Source organism: Elaeis guineensis, chromosome 5, assembly GCF_000442705.2.
Source record: "Elaeis guineensis isolate ETL-2024a chromosome 5, EG11, whole genome shotgun sequence".
NCBI classification, from domain to species: Eukaryota; Viridiplantae; Streptophyta; class Magnoliopsida; order Arecales; family Arecaceae; genus Elaeis; species Elaeis guineensis.
Window position 1 is genome coordinate 127,077,501 of NC_025997.2, and position 15,799 is coordinate 127,093,299.

A 15,799-nucleotide genomic window follows, 5' to 3' on the forward strand; every position below is an offset into this window, starting at 1 on the left:
CTAGTTGTAGAGATTACGGCGGGCTCTAACAAGATGGCCGCCGTTGCTAATATAGTAATTCACCTCGATAAATGATCAGGATGAAATAGAAACGTTATTATCAGAGAATGTCATCTTGAATATAAAAGGCGCCGTGATTCAGGTCGGTAAATACCCAATCTTGATATTCACTTGTCAGTGAATTAATACATCGCAATTTGATCCTTTGAGATTGATGATTCCTTGATCTCATATGATGATGCCACGTGGCTTAAGATTGATTTATTGCACCAACAAGTACCATGATACGATTGTAGGAAATGCCAAGAAGCAAAAAGTATAAATTAGAAGAAAAATAATTGCAAGAATGTTTTGGCAGTTTCCAATGCATTTGCTGAGTGGACATCCAAAAGAGGCCCTAAATCATAATGATTTGAATTGCTAGCATAAAAAAACATGGTTAGCCATACCTATAGATCTGGCATAAACCATATGTGCCTTGAATCGGTTTCAGGACTGTGATACAGATCCGACACCGATCCAATTGCTAAATCAGTTGGCTGGAATTCCAGTTCATGCATGAATCAGGTTCCACCTTTTTGAGTCTGGTTCAACATCATGACCTATTTTGATCGGTTCTAATTGTGGTGGCCATATACAGACAAGGTCAATTTTGCTAGACCTTTACCTAAGCCAATTAGACAAATCAGGTGTCAGATTTGGGATCCAAATTACCAGAGTACAGTGTGCAAGTTTTGGTTAGATGAACTTTCTTTTTCAGCCAAATTTACGCCCATCTCAGCCTCTTCCATGTCTACATGTGTAGCTTGGAACAATTAGCATTCAATTGATAGGTTCTAGAGATTAAAGACATCCACTAGCTCACTTAGTGAAAGAAAAAAATGAACTTCTTTTCTAACTCCTCTTACAGAGAAATCTGATTGCTTGCAATGAAAATCGATGTTCAGTTATGAACCTTTGGTCCAAAATATTTTGTTAGGGATATAATATCATGCTTATAACAACTAAGGTTAAACGTTTCTGCCTCTATACTCAAAACTAGCAACAACATGGAGCTTGCTGCTTTTTGAATTGCAAATATTTTCACCGTAAAAGGACTATAATACCATTTTTTATTTGATGAAACTGTTGCTTCATCTGCATTTGCGTAGCCTTCAACAATGTCAATTTGATTGAGTATTTTCACCAACCCAGTTTGCTCTAATAAGGTATGATCGGAAAGTGCATGAGCGAGACTGCTGGTGTAATATACAGATCGAGTTATTGTGAGGCAGAGGACTTTATTAGCAAGATGACATAATTTCAAGGAATTTAATAACGTAGCATCCTCATCCAAAGTTGGTCATTTTGCAAAGCAGAAGCAACTGGCAATCACCAGCTAAAATTTTGTCCGCATGTTGCTTTAAGATAAATTAATTATAGCATATAGTCATGCAACTTTAATGCCAAGAAAAATTACAAATATCTTTGGTAATGTTACTTGCATATGATAATAACATCCAATTATTATCTTCCTTGCATTCCAATTTATAAACTACAACAATATCACAAAACTTCTGAAACAATATAATTATCAAGTATAATGAAATAAACAAAAGTTTCTTCAATTTACGTGTTGCATCCATTTTCCCAGAGCAACTACTACCACAGCTTGCTGTGTATATATTTTTCCTCCATTTCCCATGAAGAAACGCATGAAAACAAATTGGGAGTCTGGTGATGGAAGCTAGATAATTAATCAAATAGTCGGAATTCGAATTGGCTACAACTAAAATGAAGCTTTTCATGCTTACAATCTCAGTAGCTCAATTTATCATGTAAAAAAAAAGAGTATTGTGTATGGCAGTTCTTTTCTAGTTGGTAAGAATAAAATCTCATGTATCAAGAACTCAAGAACAATTATTCCCTCTTTTCATGTTGTCATCCCAAAAAAATGGAAGGGAAAAGAATTTAAAGGAACATAAGGATAAGATAGATACACATCAGAAATGAAAAAGCCTGTCATTGGATGACAAGTATAAGGGCTCTAAGATTCCAAAAATCTGGGAGACAACAGTGGGATCGGGAATTGATGATTAACAATGAAGAATAATTATTTCTTCTTTCTAACTTAGACACCTAAAAAGCTTTCACAGAAAACCATCATCGTGAATCAGATTAATATTCTTATAAACATGACAAGTACCAAGTATGAACAGTACAATTAATATAATTTAAGTAAGAGAAATCATGCTCCACCAAAATAAAACAAGAAGTAGTAGCAGTCACCATGACAAACTTAGTGCTTATAAATAAATTATGAAAGAAATATCAACATGTTATCCATATATCATGCATGTGTGCAGCTAGACATAAATGGAAGATGAAATAGGTACATCAAGTAGACATCGCAGAGAGGAGGGAGAAAGTATATTTGGATGCATAATAGAAAGAGAAGTATTGGAGAGCATTTTAGCTATATAACAAATAATAAGAACCAAAAATTGTGAAGTTACAGGAGTCATCAAAGGTACAAAGCCTCAAGGAGATCACTTTAATTTCTTAGGATAAAATACGCAACAACTCTATACTAATTCTTAAGCAATGTTCAGAGCAAAAGAATAAGAATACCATATCACAATCGTATAACAAACTCAACATGGAGATAATTGAGGTAGCTAGTTACAACATAAGCTAGCTAACAGATATTGCCATACACAGAACTAGTTGAGACACACACAATAAGACCCTTCATTGATGAGGCCATCACTATAACTTCTAAGGTATAATCATTGAGCGTCTATTATCATGGTTATGATGAATTAGTCCCCAATAGCATTCTCAAGGCGCAGGCTGAATCCAGTTGTAATTCTAGATGGGTTTAGTGGGATAAAAAAAACTAGAGCAGGAGTGGGATGGCTTTGTTCAGTTCATGCTAAATTCTGTCATTGAGGCGAAAATTGGTCTTTATCTTTTTCAACGTTTTGTCTGATTGTTAATTGGAAATTATACGACTTCTTGCCTCTATTTTGGATGTAAAAACTTTTTGATAATAAAGTTACATTTTTAAGATTCCTTCATTAATTGAGAAATTGCTCACCAAATGTTTCAAGTAAGAAAACAAGGACCATTTAATCTTACAGGTTATACTTATAAAACAAAAGACAACCATGTGCTTCCCATTAACAAATGATCATAAATCGCATGTAATAGATGGAAAAAAAACACAAAGTAACTTTCATCATACCTCATCACCTATACAGAAGAACAAAACAAAACAAGTTACCTATTTACATAAAAAATGCCAGCTAAAATTCCGACTTGGGAATAATGGAGGTAAATCACACAGGAGCTTAAAAGAAGAGACCGATATTTTAGAACAGATTGTTTTCTTGTCCCTTTTTTTGTCACCAACAGCAACATTCAATGGTTCAGTAAGCATTAAGGTTTATATAAACGTCCAAATGATAGGAAGACACTTGAACCTCTGATCCGACTCACAGATCAGGTACAAGTAACTACAAACAGGAATGCTAAGTCATTGCACATGAACAGCCATCAATGTCAAAACATCTCTTTTGGAACGTTCATACTGGACTCCATACCCTCTATCGCTCAACCAAAGATGATCCACTTTTCACTGCCTCACAAGTAGAATAACAACAGAAACAAAGTATTTTCCAAGAAGGTTGGTTCCTCTTGAAGCATGTGCAGTTATTTTATGCAATAATAATGCAAATACAATTTATGATGTGAATATTTTTTTCTGAAACAGCTAACGCTTGATAGGATGCTGCCAATATACAGATCATGACACCTACAGGAGCACATTTATTTTTATAAACTACATAGACTTAGAAGTAGCATCAAATGAATGTATGTGCCAAAAATAAATAAGTAAAAACTAGCCATTGAAGGTGAAAGCATTGTCTCTTACCAAGTCACCATTGCAGCAAACTTCAAATGCACCAGAACTCTGTAGCGTAGACTGCGAAGCTGCCTGGAAGCCGAGTGGGGGCAGCAGCTCCAAACCTATTGGCACGCATAAATATAATTATCTATAGCTACAAAAAGGCAATATATTCTACTAGGTTGCATAAATATGACCTATCTCGGCCTAAGTTGAATCAAACATTGATTCTACCGTAGCTTCATCTTCTTTGCTGCAAGGACTTATCCAAGTCTAAAGCTGGCATCAAAATCCCAAGCTGCGCTCAGGTTCAGACTCCAGATAAGCCAAGCTAGCTCCACCCAAATGCTGTCTTTAACTGGCATCTAAGTTGATATATCTCTGCATTGTTATGTTTTATATGCGATATCATACAGCGCAGCAGGAAGAAAGAAGAAACAAAATAAGAAATACAATACAAATACGTGGATTGACCTCAAGTCTATCTCCATGGAACATGCAAGCTTTACTATGAGAAAATAAAATAAGATCAATACAAGAGGAACTCATCACTCAACCTTTGTACAAGAGTCTCTCAAGAAAAAATCTCAAAATCCTCACAAAAGCTCTCTAAAATCTCTGTTGAAGCCTTTCTATACCTCTAAGAAGTCACTAGTTTCTCAACGCAATAAATGGTTCGTCAATTGGAGCTATATAGATTATAGAATCACAAAAATATTGTTTTAGTAAGAAACAGAGTTCCAATCAAGCCTAGAATCACTTGTGACCATCCGATCATGATTGATTCGTACCAGAGCCATCCGATCATGCAAAACAGTCTCTGATCATGTCTGATCAAACTCGAAATTAATCTCAACCATCCGATCATGAACGGCTCACTCGAGAGCCGTAAGATCATGCAAAAATCACCAGATTGCGCGTGGACCGTGACTTCGGTCCACGCACTCCCATGGACCGCCAGCGCCCTGCAGTCCACGGTGGACCGCACGAGCACTGGCCTGGGCGCTTGTGCGTGCTGGGCCGGCCCACCCACATGCGTGGGCATGGGCCATGCAGCCCGTGCGCATGCCCATGCGTTCATGGGCAGCGCGCGGCCATGCCACTGCCACCTCCAGCCTCCGTCACTTCGGATTTCGTGCCACTCTTTTTTTACGTGTATCTTTGTCATTTGGACTCCATTTGGACTTTTCTTGGGCTCGTTGGACTCTGTTTTTTGTTCTGGACCTCACTGTGGGCTCAATGTGGATCGAATCTTAAGACGTATTTTCTAACAATCTCCACCTCGACTCGATATTCGGCCTCCACCTGTCTCCGAGAGCCTGTGATCCATCTCACCCTCACATCCTGAGGCATGTCTGCTGTCGCATGGATGGATAGACATGGGAGTTGAGCCAGGCCACTCGATCCCATCTCCGTCATAGACTATGTCCACTCTGACCAAAGACCTACTCAGGGAAGTCTCCTGCGACAATAGAAATCTCACCTTGCGACGTTGCCTCTCATCCTCCCGAGTCTCCTGTCTAATGCCCGATCTACTTCTACCTGAAGTTCCACCTCGCTTTGGACTCCTCCTGGCTCCTGAAGCTCCACCTCGTACTGGGCTCTCCGCTAGATAGTAATGTTCTTTTATCCTCTTCTTTTTCTTCAGAACAATTCTATTGCCGTGCAACACCTTTAGGATGCCTCCACCAGCTACCATCCTATAGCCTCTCGAATTCAGTTTATTCAGTGAGATAAGATTCCATCTGAAATTGAGTATATATCGGACCTCCCCCAATCTCCTCACTGCATCATCATGTGTCCTCCAGCTGACTGTCCCGATGCCTTTGATCGCACAGCTCGATCTATCCGACAGAAAATAATGCCCTCACTGCTCTCTTAGGAGTCAAACTGCTCCTCTCTGCAACATACATGATAGGTATACGCAGAATCTAAAATCCACTGCTGAGAAGAAGTAGATATCTCATCAGATATCTCTAGGGCATCACCCTTTGAGTCGCTACTGGCTGTCAGTGCAATAGCCCTCATCCGATCTCTGAGTTAAGGGCAATCTCTGGCTAGATGTCCCAACTCATCACATCGGTAACATCTGATCTTGCTCAGGTCTCTCATCCTGAATCTAGACCGCCCTCACCGCGATCTCCTGTCGCTCCGTCTACCGCCTCCTGCTCCTCCAGAAATCATCAAAGTTGAGCTGCCGCCTGAGCTCGAAGCTAGGTTCTCCTTCCTTAGAACCTCGTTCTGAAGAATCGCTGCAGTGACCTTGTCCATCTTGATGATGCTCTTCCCCACTAGAAGAGCAATCATCAAGGACTCATACGAAGGGAGAAAGACACTAGCAAGACCAGTGCCCTGGTCTTCTCCTCAACTTTCTTGCCAATGCTGAGGAGGTCGGTGAGGATCTTCTGGAAGTAGCTGAGATGCTCCTGCACGCTTTATCTTTCAGTCATCCGCGACTAGTAGAACTGCCTTCAGAGGAAGAGGATGTTGGTGAGGGACTTCGTCATGTACAACTCCTCAAACTTCGACCACAGCATCGTCAGGAAAGTCTCGCTAAGCACATGGATCACCACCTCATCTATTAGGTACAAGCGAATCGTACTCACCGTTTGCATCTGAAGCCGCCTTCAATCCTGCACCTCCATGGTGGTCGGCTTCTCCTCGCACAATAGAGCATGCTGGATGAGCACATCTTTCATCCTTGCCTGCTACAAGAATAATTACTCTTTCCATCAAATCTATTGATCTCTACTTTGATGGTACTTGTCTTCTCTATCTTCTATTTTGTTCACCACCGCTGCAACCTACACTCTGGCATCACTTTGTTCTGATACCAATTATTGCGCCATCAGGATCCAGTACCATACAGTGCAGCAGGAAGAAAGAAGAAGCAAAACAAGAAATACAATACAAATACATGGACTGGCCTCAAGCCTATCTCCATGAGGTGTGCAAGCTTTACTATGAGAGAATAAATAAGATCAATACAAGGAAAACTCATCACTCAATCCTTGTACAAGAGTCTCTTAAGAAAAAATCTCAAAATCCTCACAAAAGCTCTTTAAAATCTCTGTTGAAGCCTTTATGTACTTTCAAGACGTCACCAGCTTCCTAACACAATAAATGATTCGTCAATCGGAGCTATATAGGCTTCAGAATCATAAAAATATTGTTTCAGTAGGAAACAGAGTCTCAATCAAGTCTAGAATCACCCGTGATCGTCCGATCGTGATCGGCTCGCATCAGAACCGTCCAATCATGCAAAACAGTCTCTGATCATGCTTGATCAAACTCAAAATTAATCTTAGCCATCCGATCATAAATGGCTCACTCCAGAGCCATTAGAGCGCGCAAAAATCACCATAGACCGCATGTGGATCGCGACTTCAGTCCATGCACTCCTATGGGCCATCAGCGCCCCGTGGTCCATGGTGGACTATGCGAGCGCTGGCTTGGGCGTCCGTGCATTTGCACGCTGGGCCATGCACTGCTGCACGTTGCCGCACCACCGCCACCTCCAACCCGCCGTCGGCCTCCATCGCTCCGAATTTCGTACCATCCTTCTTTCGTACGTATATTTGCCGTTTGGACTGTTCTTGGGCTTGTTGGACTTCGTTTTTCATCCTCGATCTCACTGTGGGCTCAATGTGGATCGAATCTTGAGACGTATTTTCTAACAATACTTGGGTGGTGGAGTTGGACATGATTCATCATCGTCGATGAAAACCGCACCCTCCGACTGTGGTGGGGGATGATGAGATTTCTAGATCCAAGGCTGCTCCTCACAAGGAACATCTAACGATTGTTTGGGCTCATGAAAACGAAATTACTAATGCGGCATTTAGTTTTTTATGAGAATTCGAGTCATTTTACCAAATTTTAGACTACACCATCCGGATGCATTTTGTTTGCGGTCAAAACTGAAGTTGGAATCAAAATGGGTTGGAACAGATATTGGAAGAATCGAAAATAGATTCGAAATAAAATTTTAATACTAAAAAAAAAATTGAAATCAAATTTTAAAGAAATAAGATATTTTCATCCTCTTTTAGAATGGGAATAGAAATTAGAGTCTCTCCAATCAAACCGTTGGAATAAAAATCGCTCATTTTTATTTATATGCCCAAGTTCAACTTTCCTTAAACAAACATACCTTAGATTTTGGTCCAAATAAATAGAACTCATACATCAACTAAGTTATACATGCATGCAGATATTAGATAAGAATCAACTCGCTGTGATAAGTAATTGAGATTGAAAAATATTGTGAGGGACTACTTGTGCAGATGGCAAAATTTTAGAGGAAATTGTAGACCAGCTGATCTTCAAATGGAGGTTTACACATTGGCTATGGAGGAGCTTCCCGAGCCTTGGAACATCGCCCTAACAGGTCTTGGCATTAATATTTGCTGGCTAGAGTGAAAGTATAGTTTTTTGGGGCGTGATATGTTGAAAATAACATGTATAATTTAATCATACATGAAATAATTAGTAAAAGATAGATAACTTAGTATAGTTGATTAATCTTAAACTCAATGGTCATATCCTTCAATTTGTTTAGTTGGTGATTGAAATTGAAATGAGATTTGAATATTAAGAAAAGAATAGAAATTAAATTTTCAGATATTGGATTATTTTTATTTCCTTATATTAATATAAAAATAAAAATCAGGCTTCTTTCAATTAAATGGCTAAAACAGAAATCACTCGTTCCCATTATCATTCCGAAATCTAATTCTATCCAACCAAACACACCTTCAAATATTTTTTTCCTTCTATTACTTTCATTACTTCAATCTAAAATGAATTCCAAAGCTAGATGTGTTCTTCTCTCTCTCTCTCTCTCTCTCTCACGCACATTTTTCCTTTTGATATGAGAGAGAGAGGTAAGTCTCGAAAGAAAATAAAAAATTAATTACAAAGAGAGCAGCCAGTGCTTTCGCATGGAGTAGATAAACATCTGTTTAGATATGCTATGCGTGCGATTGAAAGAAGTGCAGGAACAATTCATCCCTTCACTGTGACCAACTTGTGCTGCTTCGAGGACGAAATGCGGTTACGCTGGCTTATAGACTTCTGCGAAAGTTATGCTTGTAATTGCCCTTACACTGGCTTTATGCAAGATTGACCTCTTCAAAGGTTACAAATATTTCAAAGTCATACATTAGGATACTCGAGGTTCCCATGGTTCAAAGTGCTTCCCCACCAAGATTGCTTTAAAAATGGCAACCGGTAACTCCTTGCACAGGTTCAGGTTGTATCTACGATTGGTATTCTCTCAACCATTTGAACGCAATTTGCTCATATCTCAAAGCACTTCCAACCTTTTCATTCATCGGCTGAATGGATTTCAAAGGGGTCATCATGCAATCCAACGATGGATTCATACGAAGAAAGATGAATACTTCTTTAACGCAAAAAATATAAGTATTATCCCTCTTTGTTCTTGGAGAACAATATGTACATCTGCAACCCTAAATACTTTTATTATTAAAACAATAAAGAAAACTTCAAATGATTATAAATATAGAGATTGTAGCTGGTTTAATTGGGGGAATAGGATCCGAAATCAGAATGAAAATGGAAGACTCCCATTCCAACTATTTGGTTGGGAGGAGTCCTATTTCAATTTCGATTTCGGGATGGAATGAGAATGGTCAAATCTATCTAAAATTTAATCCCCCCACTCTTCTCTGTAGATTTAAATTTTTATTTCAATTTTGATTTTGTTTACAAACCAAATATTTCAGAGGATTTGGTCATTCCAATTCTGATTCCAATCCATTCCAATTCTGATTCCAATATATTTCAATTCTGATTCTGATTGCAAATCAAGCACCTTCTAAAAAAAATTTAAGACGATGCTCGGCTTATGATTGAAATTAAAATCAGAATAGATCGGAATGGAAATCAAAATAATCAAATTTTCTGAAACGTTTGGTTTATGATTGGAATCGGAATCGAAATAAAAATTTAAATCCATAGAAAAAAATGGAGATTGAGTTTTAAATAGATTGAATTATTTTTATTTCATTTTAAAATTGAAATTAAAATAAAATTCCTTTCAATTAAACGGTTCGAATGAAACTCTTCAAAAAATGATCATAAATAGATATCACATATGGCTGGTTTAAATGCCTTTGTCCGATATCTGTGACTCCATCAAGATCAGCCCACACACATCTCCTCTGTTGCAGCTGCCAGCTGATTGCTCTTCTTCCAAAATATCAACCATTGCAGCTGCTTCAGACAGATGAAAAAAATACTATGTAATCCAATGATCAACGTCGTGTGAGAGAAGATGAACCGGTCTTTCGCGTGAAAGATATATGGGAGCCGAACCTGCGGAGAAGAAACATTCTTTCGCGTGAAAGATAAACCCACAGCTTTACCCAAAAAGAAAACCATAGAAAGACTTTGACCCATACTGCATGCCCTTCGTCAGCGGGCAACGGACATTTTGCGTCACTGTGTCCAAGCCGTGGAAACGGAGACACACGGTTTTTTTTTTGGTAAAGAATGGAGACACTCGGTTATCCACCGGATCCAATCCACTATACCTACAACAAAGCTACAAGGTACAATGGTATTGCCAACTTGTCCTTGGTAATGCTGGCTTGACAAGACGCTGAGGTGATCCCTAGTCTGACATGTGTCCTCCAGCAGTGCAACGTGATAGCAGTTCACCAATCAAATCCTGCCACGTTTCAGATTTTTATTTCCTCTAAAATGGGGACTCACACTGGAGTACATAAGAAAAAAAGAAAATAAAATACCTTTTAATGTATCCGGCATAGATGCGGAGACAGCCCATAATTCTTCATCAGATCACTGAGCAACGAGGGATGCCGTCCAATTTGTAATCTCGTTCACGTTCCGATAGACATGTCTAGCAAAGCAGAAGATGCCTTCCCTTACTAGAAGCCAGATATCTTGCAGCAGGGGGTGTATTTAACCTCCTATCTTGCCTCCGTATCCGTTCAATCATCGTAGCAGTCTTTCTAAAGAAGGATAGAGTTGGCTCGCAGGACTCGCCGAACGTAGCTAATACGCATCCAAATTGCACTCAGTACCATTGCCGGATCAAGATGTCAAACATCGGGATCCCACCAGTTGTCATGAGTCTCAAGTTCGAATCTCTGATCACAAATCATGCTCCGTTTATGTTGTGCTATCAATCACGCAGCCATCAACATTGATTTTGAAGAAGTTTAAGGATGGAGGTTCTTAAGTGAAGAACAATGATCAGATCACTGTAAGAGTTGACGAGGAGTTCAAGGTGTCTAGAGTTATCAAAGACTTTCCAACAACATGTGAATAATTGAACTCAGTGACCTAAACTATAGCTCTAAAATAAATCTTAGTGGCTAATTGCTGTCCTAAAAAATCAAGCATTCTTGGCTAGTGTTGCGGCCAATCCGCTCATCGCCTCGTCGTCGAGAACGAGCGCCTGCAAAAAGGAAGTCCACACTGACCGGAGGCAGCTCCGGTGGGAACCCTCCGACGGTCAAGTCAGAGAGGAGACCGGGCAACAGTGAGATGAAGACAGAGAGCTCAATTGAGAGAGAGAAAGAAAGGGAGCAAGCTTGAGAGTTTTTCGGAAGGCCCCTAGCACTGTTGCCTTCTCCGATATATATAGTGGAGCACGGTATGGCACCGTCATTAATAGCGCGGACAATTGGAGAATTGTCAATTCACTGTAGAATGTCAGAGTCGCCGTAAAGGTGTCAAATCGCCATGGGGCCGTCAAATCACTAGGGTTGACAAAGCCATGGGCGGGATAATGCCGCTAGACGGTAGCACCGCATGCCGTTGTCAGGGCTGACAGTCTCTGGCAGTAGTACGGCGATTGGAGAAGTCGACCGACCTTAGGTCGGTGGCCAGCTAAGGGGCGTCGGGTGAAGATTCGGACCCCTCCGACGGTCAGTCGGGCACGTCACGGGGGTCGGACACCGGACCCCCCGATGTAGTCGGTAGAGAGGGCGGAAAGGGTCTACCCGACCGATATACTCTCGGTCGGTCCGTCGGTCGGTAGGCCGATCGGTCGGTCGGTCGGTCGATCGGCCGGTCGGTCGGTCGGCCCATCAGTCGGTCGGTCAGTGTATCCCAACAGTTGGCCCCCCCCACTCCTGAGCCTGATGTCGCATTAGCCCGCGTCTCCACGCAGGCGGGATGTTGGGCGAAAGGAGTGGACTACTCGCTGCATCCCGGACCAGATTTGCCGACTTCACCGGCGGATGGTTCGGGCGGATCGACGTCAGACGTCCCGTTGTCTGATGATGGGACGTCAAACAATCTGGTGCCAGGCGATCGGGTGTCGGACGATCGGGTGCCGGACGATTCGGTGTCAGATGATCGGGTGCCGGATGATTCGGTGTCAGACGATTGGGTGCCGGATGATTCGATGTCAGGCGATCGGGTGCCGGACGATTCGTTATCAGGCGATCGGGTGCCGGACGATTCGGTGTCAGGCGATCGGGTGTCCGGTGCCTTTTGGAGAATGCAAGCCGCCGCCCAGCGTCGGTTCTGGGAGCGCGGGGCGCTGTCAGGCGTCCCATCGAGAACGCGAATCGCTGCGGGCAATTTAATTTCGAATAGCGGCCCTTCCGCCACGTGTCAGGGGTTATCGGGCCGGCGCCCTTCGCATTTAATGAAGGTGGCGTGGCCTTCCCGGGATGGGTGCGTCGAACCGCCGGGCCGAAAGGGGGCCCGGATGCCGCCACGTGTCGTCCATCCGAGAAATCTCGATCGGCGCGGCGTCATCTCGGTCGTTGAACGGCCCTATATATATAGGGCCATTCGGGCTTGAAGCTTCATTCCTGACGATTTGCTGCGGAGACTCTGCCCAAGCAATCCTTCCGTCGTCGCCAGCAGCCGCCTCCTCTTCTGCTCTCGCAAAGGTCCATCCAGGGTTCGTGCTCCTTCCTGTTTTGCCCTAGCTTCTCTTTAAACCTTCTTTCTTCCTTCTCCTTCTCCTTTGGTCTTGTCTTCCTCTTGGTTCTGGTGTTATGGCTGGAATCTCATCTCAGGGGACTCGGTCGGGAAACCCGACTGATGACCCTCGGTCGACTCCGGAAGTTGAAGTTTCCTCACTTTCGGGGCCGAATGTTGATCGGCTTCGGGATCAGTATCGTATCCCGGAGCAGTTCCAACTTTCCACCCCAGGGGTCGGCGGTCAGGTTAACAACCCTCCGACGGGCCAGGTGGCACTGTACGTCGAGGACCTCCGGGCTGGTCTTCGGCTTCCGATTTCGGAGTTCGTCTGGAATCTGTTGGATTATTACGGACTTTGTCCGGTGCAACTGGCGCCGAACTCTGTTCGGCTAATAATCAGCTTCGCCTTGTTGTGTCAGCTTTTGCCGACCAACCCTCGTATCTCTCTCTTCCGGACATTTTTTATCCTCCGACCCCATCCTAAGGCCCGAGGGTGGTGGCTCTTCAACCCCCGGAAGGGCCTTTCCTTCATCACTGGCCTTCCATCGTCCATTCACGGGTGGAAGAACCAGTTTTTCTTTGTTTCTTCTTCTTCTCCCTAGGGCTTCCCTTCTCATTGGGGCGCGCCCTGAACTGAGGCGAACGAGAACAGCCGGGTGGAGGCGGACGACCGGGAGGACTTCCATCGACTCAAGGACATGTCGGTCCCGAAGCAGAGGGAGCTTGTTACCGAACAAGCCCTCTATGACGCTGGCCTGAGCTAGGTCCCCCGTCTAGGTATCGCCCGATCCATCGGTTGTCTTTTCATTTGGCATCAGTTCTCGTGCATATATTAATCCTTCTATCGGTATCGCAGGGACACCGCCCAGGATGAGGCCGACCGACGCAGAAATCCGACAATATGCGGCGAGGAAGAGGCCGACGTCGGGGGCCGGACCTTCACGACCACCGAAGAAACCCTCCACAGCGGCGCCGACCGTCGCGGCATCGGCGACCGATCAGTCGGAGCCAGTGATCGCACTCTCGGCTCCGACGGTGCAACCGGAGGAGTGGCCGGCGGAGGAAGCGGCTGAAGGAACGTCGGCGGCTTCGCCGACGGGAGTGGCGTCGGATGCCGTTCGGGAACCCGAACGCTATCCGACGGCGTCTGCAACGGCAACGGGGGGTGCTGCATCAAACTCGAGCACCCCTCCTTACCGGATCCACTGGCTGGGGTGGCCGATCGGGGGAAAGCCCCGATGGACCCCGCTGACGACACAAGGTCGAGGAGTCGCACTGCGCCGCCTGGCGCTCAGTTCTCCGAAGGAGCGTCGGCACTGGCCGACCACAACCTGGCCAGGAGGCTGTGCCAGGGGATCCTCCTCCCGGCTGACGTGGAGGTACTGAGGTCTCGGCAAGTGACCGAGATGCTATCCTCGTTCTACCCGACCATGGTCAGGGTAAGTTTTACTTCGCCTCCTTTTTCTTTAGTGTTTTCATTACTTCATTTTCCTGACGTAGTGCCCGCGTCCGCAGCTGATCTATACCATGTCCGAACTTGAAGCCGGGTACCGGAGGTTCGGGAACGTCCGGGCGGCTTGGAAGGACAGGGCGGCGGTCGCCGAAGCCGATCGGGCGATGCTGGTCGAACACCTGAAGCAGTCGACCGACCGGGAGGCAAAGTTGGTGGACGAGGTCTCTCGTCTCGCGTCCGAGCTCAAGTCGGCCCGAAAAGAAGCAAAGCGCAAGGGTCGGACTGCGCACCATCTACGGTGCGAGCGGGACGGCGTCGCCGTCGAGCTCGAGGCCGAATGCGAGCAGCTCCGGGTCAGCCTGGAGAATCTCGCCAAGGCTGAGGAGGACTTGTCGATTGCCGAGGCCGATGTCGACATAGCGAAGGCAGAGGCAGAGTCGGCGAAGGACTCTCTCGATCGGGCGGAAGCGGAGGCAAGGTCGGCGAAGGAGTCGGTGAGTCGGGCGGTGGACGACTTCCGTGGCTCCGACCAGTATCGAGAGGAGCAACTGGAGTCCGGCTTCGCATCGTACCGAGTGGGGTACGAGGATGGTCAGGATGCAGTCCAAGCCCTGTACCCGGAGTTGGATCTCAGCGGCATCATTCCACCGGGGGCTGAGGACCAAGCCACGGAAGAGATGGCCGACCCGTCGTCGGAGGGCGTCGCTGCGGTGGGAGAGGCCGTCCCGGAATAGATTGCCGAAGGAGGGACGGCCCTGACTCCTGACCAGGCTCAGACCCATGGTCCAGTGCCGACCACCGATCCAGCACCGACCGACGATCCTGCCTCGGCCGTCGACCTAGTGCCGATCCTAGTGGATACACCGGTCATCCCCGTGCTTCCGTCAATTGAGGAGATTGACTCCGAAGGGTGATCGCGGCCTTATCCTCCTTTATCATTTTTGTTTTCCTTAGCACACTTGTAACCGGACTTCGGCCTGATTTTGTAATCAAATGAACTTAAGGAATTTCCAGTTCCCTTTTCGACTTCCTTTTCTTTCCTGCTGGGATGCACTTGTAATCGCGGGGTCATAAGGTCGGAGGGCCGCAGCCTTGGCGTTCTGCATTAGGACACCCAATCATCATCCCGAGTCGTTAGTCGAGATAGTCGGCTGTTCAGTGTGAGGTAAGCAAGGCGAACCCCGACCACTGATCGCCCGTCTCAAGACCTAGACGGAACATCCGTCGTTAGGCCGCAAACCGAATGCCAGAGTCGATCGCACGTCGTCTTGGCGTGAGTTGGGGGTCGACCGACTTCCAGCCACGAGCGCGCTGAGTCGGTCGTACTGGCGGAGTCGAAGGTCGTTCGTGGGGAAGAGAGTCGACCGACTTTCGGGCGCACCCCGATGACCCGAATGTCGTCCGATGTGATCGGTCAGACTGCGTCTGCTACAGTGTCGCACGCAGTCGACGCGTCTGGTTGGGAAGACGATGGCAAGCCGAGTTCTCCTCACCCAGACTCTGGTTGGACGCTTGTGTAGCGC